Genomic DNA, 20,507 nt, shown 5'->3' with positions numbered 1-20,507 from the left:
TGGGCAGTCTTGGCCCTCAGGCTAAGTCAAATACTACTGAGATGGCTGCACTGGGTTGTTCAGCACGCTTGCTCTTTTAGCTTGAGTCTTACGATGTGTTTATTGATGAATTAAAACGAGCCTGCAACCGGTTTTTCAATAGACTTCTAGGCTGAAATAAACCTCTGTAGTAGGTTATCAGCTATCTGCTTAGCTGCCCAGATGCTTACTCTAATCATACTACTGAGTATTAGTGTCAAAATAGTAAGAGATAATTCATAAAATGATCGAGAGGCTCATGTAGCAAAAACTAAGTACAAATTGTGAAGAGTTTGTCAGAGACATTTCCCTAAAACTGTATGTCTATGTCTTCTCTCCCAATAGAGAGAAGAGCCGGACTGATATGAAATTACACACAGTTGTCATAGTGATTCTTTTAACTGTACAAGTCAACAAAATATTTACTACATTTTATCACATAATTATATGTTCAGGTGGGAGGGTGGGAAGGTTTGGTGTGTGTGTGTGTGTGTGTGTGTGTGTGTGTGTGTGTGTGTGTATTTTAATAATCCAAAACCACATGTGTGGATAGCGTTTATTCTGGTTCCAAGCAAGCCGTCTTTTTTCTTTCTCACTGCATACATTTGAGAGTGGCCACTATTGTGCTGTTACAATAAAGGGTCAGGACCCACAAAAGCCCTTTTCCTAAAGGTAGTTATGAGGCCAGTGTTCCCGGTAAGATGGCCGCCAGCCTCACCCTGGGGGCACCTGGGCCTATCCAGGAGTGTCTTGCTCTGCTGGCTTCAGTACAGTGCTCCTTCAAATGCAATTATCGGGACAAGTCTTCAGCGACCTCTTGTTGCTGCTGTATTTGGGAAAACAGCATTCAGATGCAGATCGGCCTGAGTCCCAGCAACCCATTCAGCCCTATGTGTGCCAGTGCGTGCGCACACGCATTTGTGAATACACATCACCCATGTATTTGCACTTATTTAAGTGCTCCCTAGAGCACTTAGAACCCCACCGTAAGAAGTCCAAATGAGGAGAAACGCTGATATTTTTCCCAGGCAACTTTGTCAATTGCTTTTGTGCTCTTATAAATATTTCATAGCAAATATTTAACATGATTCTTTCACCAGTTGGATCCGCTTTGAAATGCTTCTCAAAGTGAATTCTCCACTAACAATAGCTTGATGCAGCTTTTTTTTTTTTCTTCTCTTAAGCACAGGGTCTGCTGCCATAGCAGCACGAATAGGGTTTTTTGTTTTTTTTTTTTTTTTTTTTAATGGAAAAGAAAAGATACTTTGCATTAATTCAGTAGTCTAGGAAGGTGGGGGCGGGGAAAGGCGCAGCACATGCGCACCTCAGATCAATGGGAGCCACAGTTTACCTTGCCCTCCCCTCCCCCCAGCGCGCCTGCGATTATCACGCAGCCGACATTAGAACCGTAATGGGAAGTGACACGTTTATGTAAATGATCCACAAGCGGATTTTGCTCTTGTAAAACAGAGCAGTTACTTTGGGCTTTCTAATTATTTCATGCCTTGTGGTTCTCTCTGGTGGGGCAGAGCGACTCTTCTTGAAAAGTGGTCTGTGATTGACAGACTTCTGTCCCCCTGGAGCTCATTAGGGCTCCGGCTTTCAAAGATGGGAAATAACCCTAGCAGGCACCAAAAAAGAAAAAAGAAAGAAAATAAGAAGGGGGAGTAAAGAATTCACTCTAGCATCAACAACACTGCAGTAGATTCATTTGTTCATATTTATGTTTTGTTGGAGAATGATGTTGCCAGGAAAGGGCACTATTGCCTTCTTGGTCCAACCAGGCTCTAGTTAGGTGTTTTTGATTTCTAAAACCCATGTATAGAGCACCAGGTACAGTGTAAAACGGAAAGGGTACAAAACGCTGCTAGGATTTTCCACCATGAAAATTGCACCGGCCTCTAGTCCCCATTGTCACCCTGAAGACATAGCGTGACCCATTCCTTAGTCAAATCAGCAGAGAATCAATGAAAGGAGCAAATAAATGGAATGATTGATTAGGACCCTGGTGCGAAGATGTCTGGGATGGGGGTGAAACTGAAAACATGCTTCTCAATTGATGCCTGGAAGACTTTAACACTCATTGATTGTCTGCTTCCTATTGATGGATTGGAAAATGTAGATGGCCGCTGTCCATAAACCTCCAACTAGCCTGGGGCAGAAGAGAAAGAGCAGGAGCTACTGTGGGCATCTTAGGATGTTTTCCAAAAGTGTACGGGTTGAAGACTTGGCCTCCGGGGTGATGCTTTTTGGAAGAACTGGGACCTTTAGGATAAGGGCTCTAATGGAGGACCCTAGGACACATGAAACATTGGGCTGAAAGTCAGCATGCAACCCTAACCCTTCCTCTTCCTCTTCCTCTTCCTCTTCACTTCCTAAATGTAAGGGGGGCATTTTCCTCTGAGGTGTGCACTCCCCTGAGCTTTCACCACAGGCCCAAAGCAATGGGTCCAACCAATCATGTACTTAAACATCAAAAACAGGCCAAAGTAAAGCCTTCATCCTTGTGGGACTCTGAAGTTACATTACACAGTGAGAAGCTTAGTGAAATAGCAGTTGACACAGGGTCTCTAATGAGTGAGGCTGGAGGTGAGGAGGCCACTCGAAGCCTGCTCAAAGGCCATGGGGCCAGAGTCTCAGCCACTCCACTGACATGTATAAAACTGGAGCCTTCTTAGTTTCTACACCTGACTTGACTCTCAGAACACACAGCGCTGCATAGTAAGAGAAACAAGCTCACCTTCTCCTTAGGGTCCATTCATGTTCTTCAGCAGTAAGTGTGTCCTTAAGACTGGCTTTATCTGTCTTCTTTTGGATAAATATTTAGTCAGGTTCTGTGGAATAACTAAGTCCTCAAGGCCAGCCCACCTAGATCGATCCTAACCGATTTTAAGAGCATGCACAGCAAATACTTTCCTGAAAGCCAACCTGGGTCTGCATGAGGGCCTTGACAACAGCAGCTGAGCCACAGCAAGAGATGACAGATCAAGGAAAAGAGGCCATGTCTCATCAGCAGATGCCAGCACAACAGATTCCCCCCACCCCTTGTGCTGGGTGAGGGTATATAAGGCTTGCCCCTTCCTTAATAAACCGAGCTTGTTGCTCTGACCTGCTCCCAGAGTCTGTGCCATTGAGTCCATGTCTATTTACGCCCCCCACACCCTGTCAAGGGAGACCCGTGCCAACCTGTAACAAGGTTCAGTGGCTTTCTCTTCTCAAAGTCCCTGCAGCCCATGCTGGCTTGCCTAGGAAGGCATCTGATAGTACTGTGGGGTCTTTGGCATGACTTGAAGGACAGACTGGTTCAAGGTCCATGTGGGGTTATGTCTGCTCCACCTCCACTGTCAAGCAGCTGTCATTGTGATCTCATCATCATGGACACAAGTTCACTTTCCTTGAACCCATGAAGCCAAATTAGAACTTAGGGAGATTGTTTACTCAAAATTAGACTGTGTTAAACTTGAGGTGACTAGGAAACTTTCACTTTGGGGGTCTTTTTTCTTTGACACAGAGCTTCACACTGTATCCAAAGCTGGTCTGAAGCTCACTATGTATCCTGGGCTGGCCTTTAACTCATAGCAACCCTCCTGCCTCAGCCTTCTGACTAAGATACTTAATTTTTTTAAGGCAGAATATACTGGCGCATGTCCTTAATCCTAGCACTGAGGAGGCAGAGGCAGAGGCAGGCAGATCTCTGTGAGTTCAAGGCCAGCTTGGTCTACAGAGCCAGTTCCAGGACCACCAGAGCTACAAAGTCAGACCCCGCCTGAAAAAACAAACAAACAAACAAAAAATGTATTACCATTTGTATGTTTGTAAGTGTGTAGGCACACATGCCATGCCACACACATGTGTGTTACAGGACAACTTATGAAAGCTGGTGCTGTTCTCTCCTCCCCCCTTGTGGGTCCTGACTCAGGTGGTCAGACTTGGTGGCAAAGATCTTTACCTGACAAGCCATCTCATTGGCCATAAGACACTTTTCATTTTATATTGCAACTTTTTTTTTTTTTTACCACTACATACATACCTTTATATTCTGCCTCCTGTCATGACCAATACATCTTGGGTCTCCAAACCCTGGTTAGGGTCAGTGAGGGAATGAAGACAAGACAGACACAGGCTATTCAGTAAAGCTGAGATCAGGGGGCTCTCTAACCACTACCCACAACCTGGAACTAGAACCTCAGTGCAGGGAAGGGGTTAGGCATGCTTGGTAGGCGGTCTCTGCAGGTAGTGGTCTCGGGCTGTGAACATCCAAGGAAAGAAGCTGCAGTCACTAATGTTTGCACACATTGATCAATCATTTAATACTCAGACTCTGAAGAAAAGCTTTTTCATTTCTCTGGAACCTGGGCTATATGGGTAATGTCTTTTCCAGTTGTCCCATAGGTCCTAGGTCCTGGTTGTCATTGACACAGCCATGCCCACACATTCAATAGGTCTCAGACTCGGGACAAATGGATAACTGAGGTGCCTATCTAATATATCAAAGTGGACTTGGCCCCCAGGTCCTCCCAGCATCCCTCAGTCCCTACTTTTTACAGGGTATGGCTGGCATACCCTACCCCCTACCCAGGACTTCTCTAGCACAGGGATCTAGGCTACCTTCCCCTAGCTGCCTTTCTCTAAATAATCCTGCCATTTTGGCTATGCCAGTCTCTTGGCCCAGGCTGCCCCTCATGGATGGCAGTTTCTCTCCCCTTTCCCCTCCTGCCTTTCCTCACATGTTCCAACTCAGTCTGGTCATGGTCACTCTGGACTCTCCCAGATGTTTCTGCCTCTGACTATGCTTTCTCTCGGATGTACAATAAACCTTCTCCTCTGCCATAGCTAGGAGCAGTCACATTCTTTTCCATTCAACATTCACCCAGGACTTCCCTCTGCTCCCTACAATGTCCCCATGTGTCATTGTCAGTGACTGATTCTAAAATAACTGTAAATGACACAAGAAAAACCATACATCCTGTTTAATTTATTAATATGGATATTAAAATCTTATATACTATTTGATTGAGGTAGTTTGAATGTAATTGGCCCCCATAATCTCATAGGGAGTGGCACTATTTGGAGGTATGGTTTTGTTGAAATGGGTATGGCCTTGTTGGAGGAAGTGTGTCACGCGGTGGTGGGCTTTGAGGTTTTCTGTGCTCAGGATACTGCCCAGTGTCTCAGTTGACTTCCTGTTGCCTGAAAGAGGTAGGACTCTCGGCTACTACTCCAGCATCATGTCAGCCTGCACACTGCCAAGTCCCACCATGTTGATAACAGACTGAACCTCTGAAACTGTAAGCAAGCCATTACGATTAAATGTTTTCATTTATAAGAGTTGCCATGGTCAAAAAAGAAGAAGAAAGAAAGAAAGAAGGAAGGAAGGAAGGAAGGAAAGAAGGAAGGAAGGAAGGAAGGAAGGAAGGAAGGAAGGAAGGAAGAAAGAAAGGAAAGAAGGAGAGTTACTATAGTCATGGTGTTTCTTCGAAGCAATAAAAATCCAAACTAAGACAATGGTCTTTGTAAATTATTAAAAAATTAAAAAACAAACCCAAGTGTGGTTCCTCTTAGCGATGTTACAGTAGTTTAATAATCTGAAAGACAATTCTAGAAAAAGAAAACAAATAAAAGAAGGCAAAAACCTATCGATGCAAAACAGTTTCATAAAGTTTATATTGATTTATGGTAAAATGATAATCATTTCAACAGCCAGGAATGAAAGCAATTTCTTTAATGGAATATAGACTTCATAGCAAAACACTAAGGTCAATGTGGTAGCTAAGGGGTAAACTTTAGAGTTAATCTTTCGAGACCTGGAATGAAACCAAGTTCCTTTCATCCTTGCTAGTGTTTAAACTGCATCGAGATGTCTTTACCAATACCAACTTAAAAAGAGAAGACAGGAAGAAAACTGATGGTGAGAAGTGATTATTTTAAGTCCACATAGTCTTTGAAAGTCCCTTCAAAATATGGACATTGGGCTGTGTAGATGACTCTGCCTTCGGCGTAAGAAGGAGGACTGTGGTGGTTTGAAAGCAAATGGCCCCCAAAGTGAGTGGCATTATTAGGAGGTGTGGCTTTGTTGGTGTAGCCTTGTTGGAGGAAGTGTGCCACTGTGGGGTAGGCTTTTAAGTCTCATATGTGCCCAAGCACATCTCAGTTCCCTTCCTCTTGCCTGTAACATGCAGAACTCTCAGCTACCTCTCCAGCATCATGTTGGCCTGCATGCTGCCATGTTCCACCATGACAATAGCAGACTGAACCTCTGAAACTGTAAACCAGTCCCAATTAAATGCTTTCCTTTATAAGAGTTGCTGTGGTCGTGGTGTCTCTTCAAAACAACAGAAACCTTAACTAAGTTAAGGACCCTTGGGGAAAAACAAACAAAGCCGGGTGTGGTAGCATGTGTCTGTATTGTTAACAATGGGGAAATAGAGGCAGCAGGACCTCTGAGGTTTGCTGGACATTCAGTCTAGCCCAGGAGATGAGCTTCCGTTTCAGTGAGAGAAGCTGTCGCAAACAATAGTGTGGAGAGGGATTGTGATGAAGACCTCATGACTTCTCTCTGTTTCTCTATTTCTGTCTCTTTCTCCCTCTGTGTGTGTGAGTCTGTCTCTCTCTGTCTCTCTCTCTCTGTGTCTGTCTGTCTCTCTCTCCCTCTCTCTCCCTCTCTCTCTGTCTCTCTGTCTCTCTCTGTCTCTCTGTCTCTCTCTGTCTGTCTGTCTGTCTGTCTGTCTGTCTCTCTCTCTCTCTCACACACACACACACACACACACACACAGAGAGAGAGAGAGAGAGAGAGAGAGAGAGAGAGAGAGAGAGATTGATTTATGGAGAATCCCCCTGACTTTGGGCTGAACTTAGTGAATCTTTTTTAACAAACAGAGTATGTTAAAGCAATGCTGAGTGGCTCAGGATATTAGGTCTAATTCTGGGATTCCGATCCTCAAAGACTAATGAAAACAAATGTCTGTTGTTTTGATCTGCTAAATTTGGAACAACTGGTTAGCAGTAATTGACAATACAAGGAAGTGACATGTACCCACTTACCAAGAAAATCTAACAGAATCAGCAAGCTGATTGAGAGAGCGTGGCTTTGGAAAGGTGGTTCTAAAGCAGGAGGCCTTACAAAAAGAAATAGTGTTTTCCTATCTCAGCAAAAAACCAACTAGAAAACAGCACTGTGCACACTGTTCATGCTTCTCTTCCAAGCCACAGGCCCATGTGCTCTGGCTCACTGTGTTATTTGCTGGGCAACAGGGTTCCATTTTGAGTTGGGCAATAAGAAAGAGCAAAATAAGGAATGTAAGGAGGGACATTATGGACCAGTCCACAAATTTAGATTCTCCGAAGACAGTTTCATTCTGAAGCCAAGAGACTGGAAGATGGGAATCTGATTATCCACTTATTTGAATAAACCTCTGGGGCATATTTATTTGCATTAATTAAAACTATTAGAAGTGAAGTTTTTTAGGAATTCATTTATTTTATTGATTAGCATTTGAATTTTTTGAGCACAATTTATTCATTTATTTAACTCATAAAGTCATGAACAATTATGATACATAATACAGTATGTTCACATTGGCATGGTTAAATTAAACCAATTAACATGTTATATCACACATATTCATCATTTTGTTTTGAGAACACTTAAAGTATACTATCTCACAACTTTTAAAATATAGCATATTGTTATCAATCATATTTATCATGCTCTCAGTAGACCTCAAGATATCACAGAGTCCATGCCTCTTGTCCAAGTGCAGTTTTATATCCTTAAACCAATAGTTTCCCTATTGTTAAAAGACCCACATTGAAGCCTAATAGTCACAATTCTGCTCTCTGTTCCCATAAGTTCATCATTTCTAGGTTACACATAAAATTGAAATTGTGTGTCATTTGTAGAAGTGAAGATTTTTATGCAGAGTTTAGAAAACATATTTTTAAAAGGATGCCAGACTGTGTGGTTATATATTTTGCTAGAATAATGCAAACAACAGTTTATTGTCTTCATGAACTAAATAGGAGGTGAAAATGTATGAACTCTTTAGATGTGGGAGAAGAGAGAGACACAAATATGAGTCAGGTCTCTGTCAATGTGGGGTAAACACTGGCCTCTGAACTCAATCTGTATCCCCCACATAGTCACATCTTGTTGCTGCCTTATTCGTTTTAAGTCTGGTGTCAATGAGACCTTGTCTCAGATAATGAGTGATTTTAAATAATGCAGACTACCAAAAACATTCAAAGATATTGTAGGCAAAGAGTGGGGGAAAGGCAAAGAAAGATGTTTCAGAGACCAAAGGCAGACAAGAACACGCAATGAAAAGATGAAGGAGAAGGAAGTCTCCATTGGAAGCGAAGGGAGGCGAGGCATGCTTTGTAGGAGTTAACCACATCTGAGGGCTCTGTGGAGGAAACATGAATGATAAAAGCATGAGGGAAACCTATTACAGGCATATGAGAGACATGCATCCCAGAGAAGAGTCGAACAAGAGCAGTCACAGTTTGTCACCCATTCCCCTGGTCTGCTGTCACCTATTCCTTGGGCCTACTGTGTCTGGTCTTACTTTACCTTCCCGGGAGTAGGTGACATTTTTTAGTGAGCCAGAGAGGTCATGTATTGTGTATATCTTCACAAAGTTTGTGAGTAGCAGAGATGCAACTGCATCTAAATCTTTCAACATCCAAAGCATAGAATCTGAGACAAAAGAAGGGAGAAGTGGACTTTTGGAAGAAGTTCAAATTAAGTGTAACTGTTGTAGCTTACCAAATGCAGGTAATGCATAGCCCCAGGTATCATCCCACGAAGCAGCTAGAAAGAGGCTTCTATGGTATAAGGAGGTAACCTGAAGGGAGGAGAGAGAAGGAGTGCTTCCTGCTGTACAGTTAGAGTCTAAGAGTTCCTTTATAGAAAGAGACTCAAACTCTAAAACTCAAAGAAGATTGTATAGGCTAGAGATGCATTCTTGCATCTTTATGTAGGATGTGTATTTCATAAGATGACGAGTAGCTTTTTCTACATGATTGTGAGGGGATTTAAATGCAAGAGAGGAAAATGCATACAAGAAGAAGACATGAGTGGACAAGAAAGTGGAGATCTTCCATCGGAGAGAGGTGTTTAAAGAGACCATGAAATTCATGGTTGGAATTCATGAAGTGTCTTGTTATAAGGTTGACTTAGAAACTCTTACACGAACTTCAACAAAAGGAACGAGAAATCAATTGTATCATTCTGAATACTGCTGGGTTTCTTACATAAAATGCTGAAGGGGGCCAGGTCAGGATGCTTGTTTTTAGATGGGGTCAGGGCAGCCAGTTTGACAAGAAGACAGCTAAATTTGAAATTATATATATATATATATATATATATATATATATATATCTCATCCGTACATCAAAAGCCATCACATATCAAAGACATCCTATATCAAAAGTATGGAAAACTACAAGTCAAACCTTTTATGTGAAAAACTGTGCTGCCTAGAATCCATCTTGTAGAAATAATAGATGATATTCATGAAGATTTTGCTTGCTAGTATGGCTGGTATTTCAACAGAGGACGAATAAAACAAAAATGAACATCCCAAAGTAACTAATTAACTGAACAATTGAAGATGATCCACCCACAAAAATGTGCATGGTGGAATGATTCATCCATTCAGAAATATCTACTGAGTGCCTTCCATATGGCCAGTTTTGTTTTAGGCTCGGAAACCACAACTGTATATTGCTGTCCTTCTGGAATTAACATTCTAGAAGACGAGAAAGATAATACATAGGTAAAAAGATTCATGCATACATATACACATATACATGTATATATGATTTGAATAGTGGTGACTGCCATGTGGAGTAACAAAGAAAGGGAAATATGACTGACTCGAGTACAAAAGTGATGGCTGTTTTATAATGACTCTCGGGGAATCCAGTGTGGTGGTCTTGGCGCCCGAAAGGCTGAGGTAGAATTGCTGTGAGTTTGAGGCAGACTCCTGTCCTGGAAGCCCAGGGACTTACCGTGTGCTCCTGCTGCACCATTCTGTGAATGTCACATGGTGTCCTCTCTCTCCCATTGTGACTGCTCGAATGCATAGACTCTGTTGTGTCCTATGGTGGCAGTGGTGAGGCTGCTTGCACCACTGCTGGAACAACTTAAGAACTCTTTCCTGGATTCTTTTAAGCCTTTAAAGCCTTTCAGGTCTTCTGCTGGGGGTGTCTGACAAGTGTTTGCGGTATGAAATCTGCTCCTTCCAGTGTCCAGGAAGGCCGTGTGCTTTCTTCTTCACGGCCATCAGCAAAGGTAAAATAGCACACCCTTATGTGGAAGGTTAAGTGGGCAGTCCCTAGTCTCACATCCCTGGATAAAACTTTCCCTAATGTGGGTGTGTCAGGATCTTTACCCTTTAGAGGGCATATATCTCAACCACAGACTCACTGCTCACTTGCCACTGACCCCGTTAGATCTTGCCAGGACAGCATTGGAATGTTGGCAGCATAACCAAGCTCCCCACGACAGAGGACAGGCAGGTTAGTCGATCCCCAGGGCAAGGTTAAAAGCACAATCTATAATTCACTCCAGAGAACCGACAACTCTTAATCCACTTTCCTGAGCGAGATGGAAAAGCAAATACCTGCTGGATCAACAGTCAGTACCACTGCCTTGCCAACCTACCTTGCCAATAAAATGTCACACCTGACAAAGTAGCTGCAGTTATGACGTGTAAACGCCAAGTTTTTGTAATCCACTGTCATCCTCTCTGTCCAGCTTTGAAGGGGCCAGATTAGCAACCCCAAGAGGGGTGATGGGAACACATTGGTACCCTCTAATCTTGAAGAGGGCTGGCAGGTGATTTGATTTCTGGTGTGTTATTTGGCCTGGAAGTGAGGAATGGTTTGCCTGGGTGGGTTCGAACTCCGTACCTTTCTGCTACAGGTGAGGATTCCCGTATGGGGACTGTGTCAAGTATCAAGTATATCTTTTCCTATTACACATTTGCGGACAAGAAGCTGACCACTTATGGAGCCAGACCGTTGGCTGTGAGGGACAAGGTCCTCCCAGTTTACTACTTGTTGTCCAGGGACCTGAGTGATGCTGCCTCAGATCTCCAGGTATTAATTCACTTCAACCCTGTGACTGGATATTTGTCTTCACTTAGTGTAGTGTCACCCAAGAAAATGGTCATAAGTCTCTTTGAGAAAGAGCTGGGGACAGTTACCATGTACATTATAATATTATAAAATTCCTCATTCCTTCGGTGAGGAATTTTTGATGCAGTTCAGTTGGTAGTGTGCTCACCTGAATGCAAGAAGCCCCAGGTTTGACCCCTGGCACCACATAAATCGAGCATGGTGGTGCATGCCTATTGTCTCAGCACCTAGAATGTGAGGGCAGAAGGACCAGAAGTTCAAAGATATTCTCAGCTGTATGGTGAGTTTGTTTGAGGCCATCTTAGGATGTATGAGATTCTATAAAACAAAAAAAGGCACTTTGTTTTTCTTTTTTTTTCTTCCCATGTGTTCCAGGCTGGCCTTGAACTCCTGAGCCTTATGCCTCCACCCTCTGAGCAGTGAGATGACAAGTAAGGCAAAAATCACCAGATCATCTGTTCTTGATTCCCTTTGATGGAACAGCAGCAATAGCAACTAGTGGCTGTCTGTGGTTTGAATGGGAATGACCCCTATATGCTCATCTATTTGAATGTTCGGTCCCCAGTTGATGGAACTGTTTGGGGCTTATCTTAGTTACTTTTCTATGGTTGTGAAGAGTCGTCATGACCAAGGCAGCTTATAGAAGGGCTTGTTGGGGCTCACAGTTGCAGAGGGTTAGAGTCCATGGCCATCATTGTGGGGAGCGTGGCAGCTGGCAGGCAGGCATGGTGCTGGAGCAGTAGCTGAGAGCTCACATCCTTATCCAGACACTAAGACTTTGAAACCATCTTGAGACTGGAAAGACTTTGGGGACTTTGAAGTTGAACTAAATGCACTTTGCATTATGATATTGCCACAAGCCTATGGGGGTCAAGAAATGGAATGTGGTGGTTTGGATGAGAATGATCCCCGTAGGCCCAGATATTGGAATGTTTGGCCCTCACTTGGTGAAACTGGCAAGATTAGGAGGTGTGGCCTTGGTTTCCAAAGCCTACACCATTTTTCCAGTTCTCTCTCTCTCTCTCTCTCTCTCTCTCTCTCTCTCTCTCTCTCTTCCTCCCTTCCTCTCCCTCTCTTTCCCTCCTTTCCCCTCTCCTCCCTCTCTCTCTCTCTCCTTTCTGCCCCCTGCTTGCTGATAAGGATTTAGGTTCTTAACTTTCCACCATGATGATGGTCGTGACTCATCCTCTGAAACTGTAAGTCCCAATGAAGTCCTCTGTACGTTGCATTGGTAATTGTTACAGCCGCCTCACAACACTGCCTCCATGCCTTCCTTGCCATGACAGCCTGTACCCTCGAACTGTGAGCCAAAATAGACCCTACCTTCAACTGTTTTGTCAGGTATTTTGTGGCAGCAAGGAGGAACGTAATTAATACAAGTCAGGGAAAGGGACCTGGCTTTCATAGATCAGCATCTTCCACCCATTGGAAGTTGGCAGCTGATGTCCCATTGGCAAGGCAAATATCTACCTTCATCCAAGACTTCCAAAGGGAACCAAAGCTTCAGGTCTGTGGCCAGCATCAGCCAGATGGACAAGTAAGTCTCCCAGCTTGAAAGAAGAAATGATCTGAGAGATACATCTTAGCATCTACTAGTTACTTTGTTAAACAAGAACACCATCAAAATAGTTTGGACCGTGTTGCCACCAAAGGCCACACTGATGCCCAGGATCTGGGGCTTCTTGGTGTCCAAGAGTTGTGTTGCTGCCAGGCCCATACAGACTTGAGTTACATGCACTGCCACCTGGTATGGGCCTGACCTGCAGTCATGTGGGGATGTCTGTGATGCTGCTGTAGCCAGGATGTGTGCTTATGTCTGAGGCTCCTGTTACCATCAAAAGTCATGTGGATACCTGGGATCTGGACCCACACCTTGGACCATGTGTGGGTTCCAGGGCCACACTGCCATTGGGCTCATGCCATTCTAAGTGACCTGCACTGCCAACTAGTACCAGGGTGATATCCAAGCCCAGGCTGCTGTCAAGGACCATATCTGGGTCCATAGTCCAACCACAGCTGGGGTCTTTATTGATGTCCATGGCCCATCGCATCACTAAGGGCCACGTGGATGTCATGGGCCTGGGCTGCCACCTAGGGCCAGATTAGTGTCTGAGGGTTGAACCACTGCTGGGTCATGCAGATCTGAGTAACCTGTGCTGCCACCAACAACCATGGTGTCATCCAGACATGGGCTGCTGCCAGGGACCATGTCTAGGTCCATGTCCCTTACGCAGCCATGATCAGTGTTGATGTTTGTGGTTCCTATTATCAAAAACAGTAAGGCTAGGGCTGCATAGAAGTGGTCCTTCCCCTCACTGGCTGTAGCACTAAGGAAAACTGGCCCTACCCATCACCAACTACAGAACTCTGGAGAGTGGGCCTTGTTCTTCCCCAGGGCAGCACAATAGAGCTGCCGCTGCTGGCCAGGGTGAAGGTGAGCCGGCCCTGAATTGGAGAGTTAGCCCATGGCCTGTCATACGGTAATGTTGGCAAGGGAGAGATACTCCCGTTGGTGCCCCACCACCACCACCTACTACAGGTGGGAAAAGCTGGTCCTGGGGTCATGAGAGTGGGTGGACTGATCCTGCCCCTCAGTAGCTGTAGCACTTGGAATAGCGGGCATGGGACCTTGCCTGGGCAGCACACTAGAGCTGACCCTGTTGCTGGGGGCACAGGTGAGCTGGGCCTGTCCCTGCCCCCTCCCTCTTATGCAGTGAGGCAGGAAGGGTAAGGGAAATAAGGCTCACCTCCCTGCCACCCACCACTTGCCATCTGCAACAGGCAGGACAGCTGGCCTTGGGGGCATGGGAATAGAAGAGATGCCCCGTCCCTCACCAAGTGCAGTCAGGAGTGTGGGCCCTGCACCTGGCCTGGGCAAAACAGTAGAGCTGGCCCTGGTGGTAGGTGAGCCAAATCTGAGGACCTAGAGCCCAAGAGCAGGAGACCTACCCTGGCTCCTTGCTGTAGGCTGCATTGGGTGAGCTAGTCAGGGCAGTGCTGGAGAGCTTGCCCAAGTGGTGACGATGAGGGAAAGCTGGCAGGCTGACCAATCCATCTACCATCAAGGCCCAGACCCAGGATTATGAGTAGCCCAACACCCACCCCATCTATGAACTGCTGGAGCATGTGAAGGAACCGGACCTGCAGATCCAAAACTCCAGGATCTCCATGACAACAAGGCAATAGGATATCCAAGAGGAGTCCCTGTGAGCGTAGCAGAAGCCAGAGGCCTTGAACCACACCAACTCATTGCAATGAACACTTACACGAAAAGATGTATGAGATGTGTGACTCACTGGGCCACAATACAGCTTCCATGCCAAGATTTTTAAATTTGTTTTTATTGCTGTTTTGTTTTAGTTTCACTTTTAAATTTTGTTATGGGGAAGGTTGACACCACAGAGGGCAGAAGCGATGGAGAGGTAAGTGGGATCAGGATACATGATGTGAAATCCACAAAGAATCAATAAAATAAAAACAAAGAAAAATCAAGTTATAAGAAGATATAGCTACATGATTGCCCTGGTAGAGTAGAAGGATCAGAGAGTGCTCAGACACTCTTCTGCCTCAGCAAGTGCAGCTACAGCATCAGCATCCCCATCAGGAAAGCACACCTGGGGCAACTGATGGGCCTTTGTTCACATGTCATTATCATGTTTGCCTTTTTGTGTGTCTATACTTTCCAACATTCCTTCAACTTATTACTTATGTAATAAATTGGTATTTTGATTTTTTCTAAGAATAAAATGGAAAATATAGGTAAGAAGTTAGAAATAAAGTGTTCTTAATTCTCATTCTTTTAGCTCTTCAATTTAAAAGATTTAAGCTCATGGCTCTCAACCTGTGAGTCTTGACCCCATTAGAGAGTCAAATGACCCTTTCACGGGGGTCAAATATCAGACATTTACACTGCAATTCATAACAAGAGCAAAATTAAAATTATGAAGTACCAATGAAAATAAATTTATAGTTTGTTGTCACAACATGAGGAGCTGTATTAAAGAGTCACAGAATTAGGAAGATTGAGAACCATTGATTTAAGCTGCAGCCTTTATTGATTTAAGTGGGGAAAATTATAAAAGTGAATGAGGAAACTAAGGTAGACTTTATAATTTAAAATATTCATACTTTTTGTTCTTTTAACATTAAAAATTATATTGCTATCTTATTGTAACTTTCGTTCAAGCACCCAAAGTCCCTTGACAAGTAATTGTTATAAATCCTATTTAACTGGTGGATCAAATAACAGGGATCCAGTCAAACTTCTAAATTGCTGGCTGAAAAGATGCCCTTAGAATCTGTTTGTAATCCATTTCCTAAGTCTGCTGCTCAGCTCTCTCTTTTTTCCAAATAAAGTTTAGGTCAAGGGCATTCAATACCCAACTCACCAGCTCTGAGATGGGCCTCTTAATTACTTGTGCTCATTAACTTTATGTGTCATTATTAGAGCAAGGAGGCGAAGAGGCAAGTGGGACAAAGGAAGGAAACAGGAAATAATAAATTAATTTCCAAAGAAGGTCAGCCCTTCTCCATTGTGTGAAGTGCTGGATGGCGGTTTGCTCCAGGGGCTTGTCTTGGCAAACACAGTTATTTTGACAGAGTTCTTAGGGATAGAGAGATGATGCGGTTAATAACCCAAAATGCTTAGGACTCAGAGCTATGTTCCAAAAGAGAGTTGAGTTTTTCCACCGGTTTATTCTGTATGTCAGCTCCATACAGAGTAAGTCAACACTGAAGCTGCTTGTAAAGAACGAAAATGAAATAGTCTACGTAGAGGGAATCTGAGAGGGAGGGAGGGAAGGAGCGAGAAGATCTACACAAGCATACTGTCTGGGTATATGGTGAACATCTGTAACCATAGCACCCAGTAGGCTGAGGCAGGAGGATCACTGTGAGTTCCAGGCCATCCTCAGCTACAGAGTGAAATAGACAAGCAAACAAACAGCAGTGCTTTTATGAGGTGGACTTGATCCTGAACATAATGCACGATGCTGAAGCTCGTTACTTGGTCTGTGTTGATGGCATTTGGCCTATGTCTTTCTTCATAGGGAAACATGCTGATACATCTAGGGGTAACGTAATAACTGCAATTTACTTTAAAGTGGTCAAGACATTAAGAAGGTTCATATAAAGAAAGAAAAGTGTTCATATATAAGCCTACCTACATGTTTATACGTACACATATCTACTATGCAAGCATACACAAAATATATATTAGCTGTCTACAGAACTAGAGTATGATACAATGCAGTTGTAGTGATTAGGGTTATCTGCCAACTTGACAGAACCCAGAATTACCATGAGGATGAACAAGCCCCCTTTAAGTAGCTTTTGCTGGAATATTTCATCCCAAAAACAGGAAAGAAACTGAGCCAGTGACACACGCTAATGACTGGTGACTGAAAACTGTACTGTTCTTTCAACTGTTATTTCCATAGACTTGTTTTTGTTTCTGCAAAATAAAAAACATAAAGAAGGGGGGAAGTAGGGGAAGAAGAAATGAACCCAAAACAGAGATGATTATTCCTGGTGAAAGTGATCTACCTACTTGCCAAAGTAGGTCTCTACAGGCTGGCATTTCCAACCGACTCTGTCAGACTCACATATTTTGAGTGATAGGTTGTGGGGATGGGGAGGGTTCCGAGCCCTCAGCCTGGACTTTGCCAAGTGGTAATTCAATCTTTTAGTTTCCACTCTTTGATAAAATTAACTGATCAGAATCATATTTAGGCCTGTGTGAAATCTTATCATTTCTTTGCTATAATTTCTTTTAATTCTGAAGGAATTACCATTGCTTGGGCTTTGGTGGCTTCTTTTAGGTACTGCCGTATGAACTGAGGTTCCAGGAGGGAAATAAGCCACGCTTACCTTAAAGACTCTACAAGGCTGACTGCCTTGAAGTTCTATTGTAGAAAGCTACAATGTTGCAGGTCCAGAGCCAAATTGTCTTGGACTATCTTTAGCTCCCTATTCCTTGCCCACCTCTGTGTCTGACCCAACATCCTTCTATTAGGTACTTCCTTTTGGAGTTTAACAGACCGTTAGCTTCCACCAACCCAAGTGGTAAGAAGGTCACCAGATAACATCTGAGGCTTATGGCAGGGAGTCTCACTCCACCCCCAGCTTTGCTGGGGCCCTCACCTGCCTGATGTTCCCACCAAGGTATCTGAAAAGTGCCGTGGTTTATATACTTCCTTTTGTTCTTTCTTGTTCACAAAAATTTTTCATGAAACTGTTACCACATTGGAATACGGAGTTGGAGGCATCCTGCTTCTATGTGCCTGGATCATAGTCACTCATTTGGCTCCAGAGTGAACCGCCTCTCATTCCCTTTGGGGTGAGAGCTATATTTTGTCATGGGCACATACAAAGAGATTTTAGAAACACTTGCAGCATTCAGTCAAATGACTGAAACTATGACCTGGCCATGGAAATTTAAGTGTTGAACTATGGAACAAATGTTCAAGACTATCTCTTATATATTTTGGTTGTGAGCCTAGCCTTTAAAAGCTGAGCCATTTTTCCAGCCTGTTCAAGACTATTTCTATGAAAATATATTTGCCTAATTTATGATGTCACAAAAATAAGTGAATAGATTGAATATATGAATTTGACATTTTCATAGGTCAAAACAGATGAATGAAGATAATTTCCTATGGCTCAATTATGTAGGTTTTTACAAATTATAAAATACAACTTTTTATACGTACACATTACAGTATGAAATTTATGAATTAACATGATCTAAAAATTCTAAATAATGGTTCATATTTGTTAGACATTAATTTCCTGAGAAGAGTTTATCCAGGTCATCACAAACCACCCAATAGTGTAAGAAGCACTTTAATTAATTTATTTGGTCAAAATAATATTTTCAGTACCCTTTCCTTTCAGCTAACCTCAACCAATGTCATCTTTTAGGGATTTCTATGATTTCTTGAATGAATCAGTCAAAATTAAAAATAAAAATAATTTAGTATAGATGTAGTGATCATTCCAGAATACTTAATGCTTAAGTTTCATTTTTTATTTACTTAACTATGGTGAGGTACCTGAGCTTGAATTTCTGCCTTGGCTCCCAAGTGACGGTATTAGGTATATGCACCACTCTGTCTGGCTTGAATAATATGTTTTATTTGTTTTAATTGTTGTTTTGAGATAGCATCTCACTCCATAGATTTTTTTCTTTTTTAAAGTGTGTGTGTGTGTGTGTGTACCATGTAGGTGCAAGGGTTTGTGGGGTGGGGGCTTCCTCTATGCAAATGTATATACTGCATGGTGATTAACTGTTGATTGTTAAAGAACTTGATGTTGACTTTGTCTTTGCAGAAACTGACAACTTAAGCTCGTGTTCTGAGCAGGAACCCAGGACAATGTATGTGTGCAGAAGAAGATTTTGTAAATGATGAGATGCAGATTAAAAACAAAAAAGTGTCAAAAGTGAGACGTTCTGCCTCAGACTCAGGACAGGACACAGACTGTGAGAATATTACACATCCAACGTCTCTGCAGAGGCAGCAGTGACTTTGTACAGAAATAGGGGCAAGTCTGGGGCAGAATATCATCACAGGCCACTGGGCAGAAGGCTAATGAATATGGTTCTTTATTCCTTAACAGTTTATTAACTGCTTAAGTGGCAGTAAGGTTGTAGGCTAAAGCTCCTGCGTTTTCTGAACACCAGAAGGTAACACAATGAAATAACTAAGTATATTTTTCAGTTAAAAAAGCAACACTGAAGGGCTGGTGAGATGGCTCAGCAGTTAAGTGCACTGCTTGCTCTTCCAGAGGATCCGGGTTCAATTCCCAGCACTCACATGGCAGCCCACAACTGTCTGTAACTCCAGTTCCAGGGGACCTGACACCTTCCTACAGACATACATGCAAACAGATCACCAATGCACATAAAAATAAGAATAAATAAATCATAAAAATAAATAGAAATGTAAAAACTCCATTTTTTTTTTAAGCAAAACCAAGTACCTGCTATTTACATAAGACAGAGAGAAACAATAGTGCTGAGTGTGGTGATACAGAGAGCCATGAGAATGGTTTTAAAATTATGCATAGTATTCCTCACCATGGACTGCTATCCCCAGTACTGGTACGGAAGCAGCTCATGCTTGGTTAAGGCTCTGCTGTCCTGGCCTTAAAGTTCACCTTCCCACCAGGGAAGACTGAAGTCTTCAAGTGCTAGGCAGCACCCTACTCCAAGCTCCAGCTCCAATTACCACCTTGAAATTCTTAGTAAATTTTAAAACAATGCTCTTTTGCTTTGAGTCTCGAAAACTATGTTGTTATTCCTAATTCCACTTTAAAACTAGTTCAAGCCTATCCTGTATGTCCATGGACCCCCCTTCTCTGGAGCCTTGGCTCTTTAAAACCCTTTCCTGACCTTTTTAGAGTGGACATAATTCCTTTAAGTAGTTTACAGAGCTCCATGTGCTGGACCTCAGCTCACCTCCCTGGATTCACCTTGGACCATTTTCTTTTTCATCCCCGTTCTAGCCTCCTTGAGTCCTTAACGCAACGCACCACTTTCCTCTGGCCTCAGGACCATTGAAAGGGTTTCCTTTTGGTGGGAATTCTCTTTCTGAATCCCGCTTCCCCAGGTCTGTCTATTCCCGCTTGTCCTTAAGTTCTGAGTTCAGACTCACTTCCATTTTGTTCTTTTTCATTTTATGTTATTTTTGGCCTTTGTAGACAGGGTTTCCCTATGCCTATGTAGACCAGCTTGGCTTGGAACTCATGGCAAACCTCTGCTTCCAGAATGCTAGGATTACAGTAGTCCTATGCCTAGCTGGCGATTTGTTTTCAATCTCCTGAGCCATCAGGCTGGCTCACCCTGGGTTACACATTCCCCCAGCACTCTTTGAGTGTTTACCAAAATTCGTAATTAAATCTTCCTAGAATTATCTGATTATACAAATATCTCCATTTTTATTGGCTTAACATTAGTGCAAAGCACTTAGCAGCCACTCAATAAACAGTGAAATTGATAGGTAAGGGTTGTGCAGGCTGTGTGAGAGCATGGGGGGGAGCGAAAGTGAGAAGGCTGGAAGGGACTAGAATGGGGTAACCCCTGACAGAGCTGGGTGCCCTACGGCTGCACTCTCCAGGTTCAGACCCCTGACACCTCCAATCGAAAATCATTTTCCAACTAAACTTTAGTACTGGGAGAAATGAACTCACAGAGCTAAATCACAATAAATTCCATTTCCTGATGGCCAACGTTGGCATCTCCATAACTGGAGCAAAGTGCAGTGTGTCCAACATTAATGTCGCTAAGGATCAGGAACACTACAGTGTGGGGGGTGCTCAATCATTCCAACCATTTGTCTAGAATCTAA

This window comes from Cricetulus griseus (genome assembly GCF_003668045.3).
Source record: "Cricetulus griseus strain 17A/GY chromosome 1 unlocalized genomic scaffold, alternate assembly CriGri-PICRH-1.0 chr1_0, whole genome shotgun sequence".
Taxonomy (NCBI): domain Eukaryota; kingdom Metazoa; phylum Chordata; class Mammalia; order Rodentia; family Cricetidae; genus Cricetulus; species Cricetulus griseus.
This window is presented reverse-complemented; position numbering follows the sequence as displayed.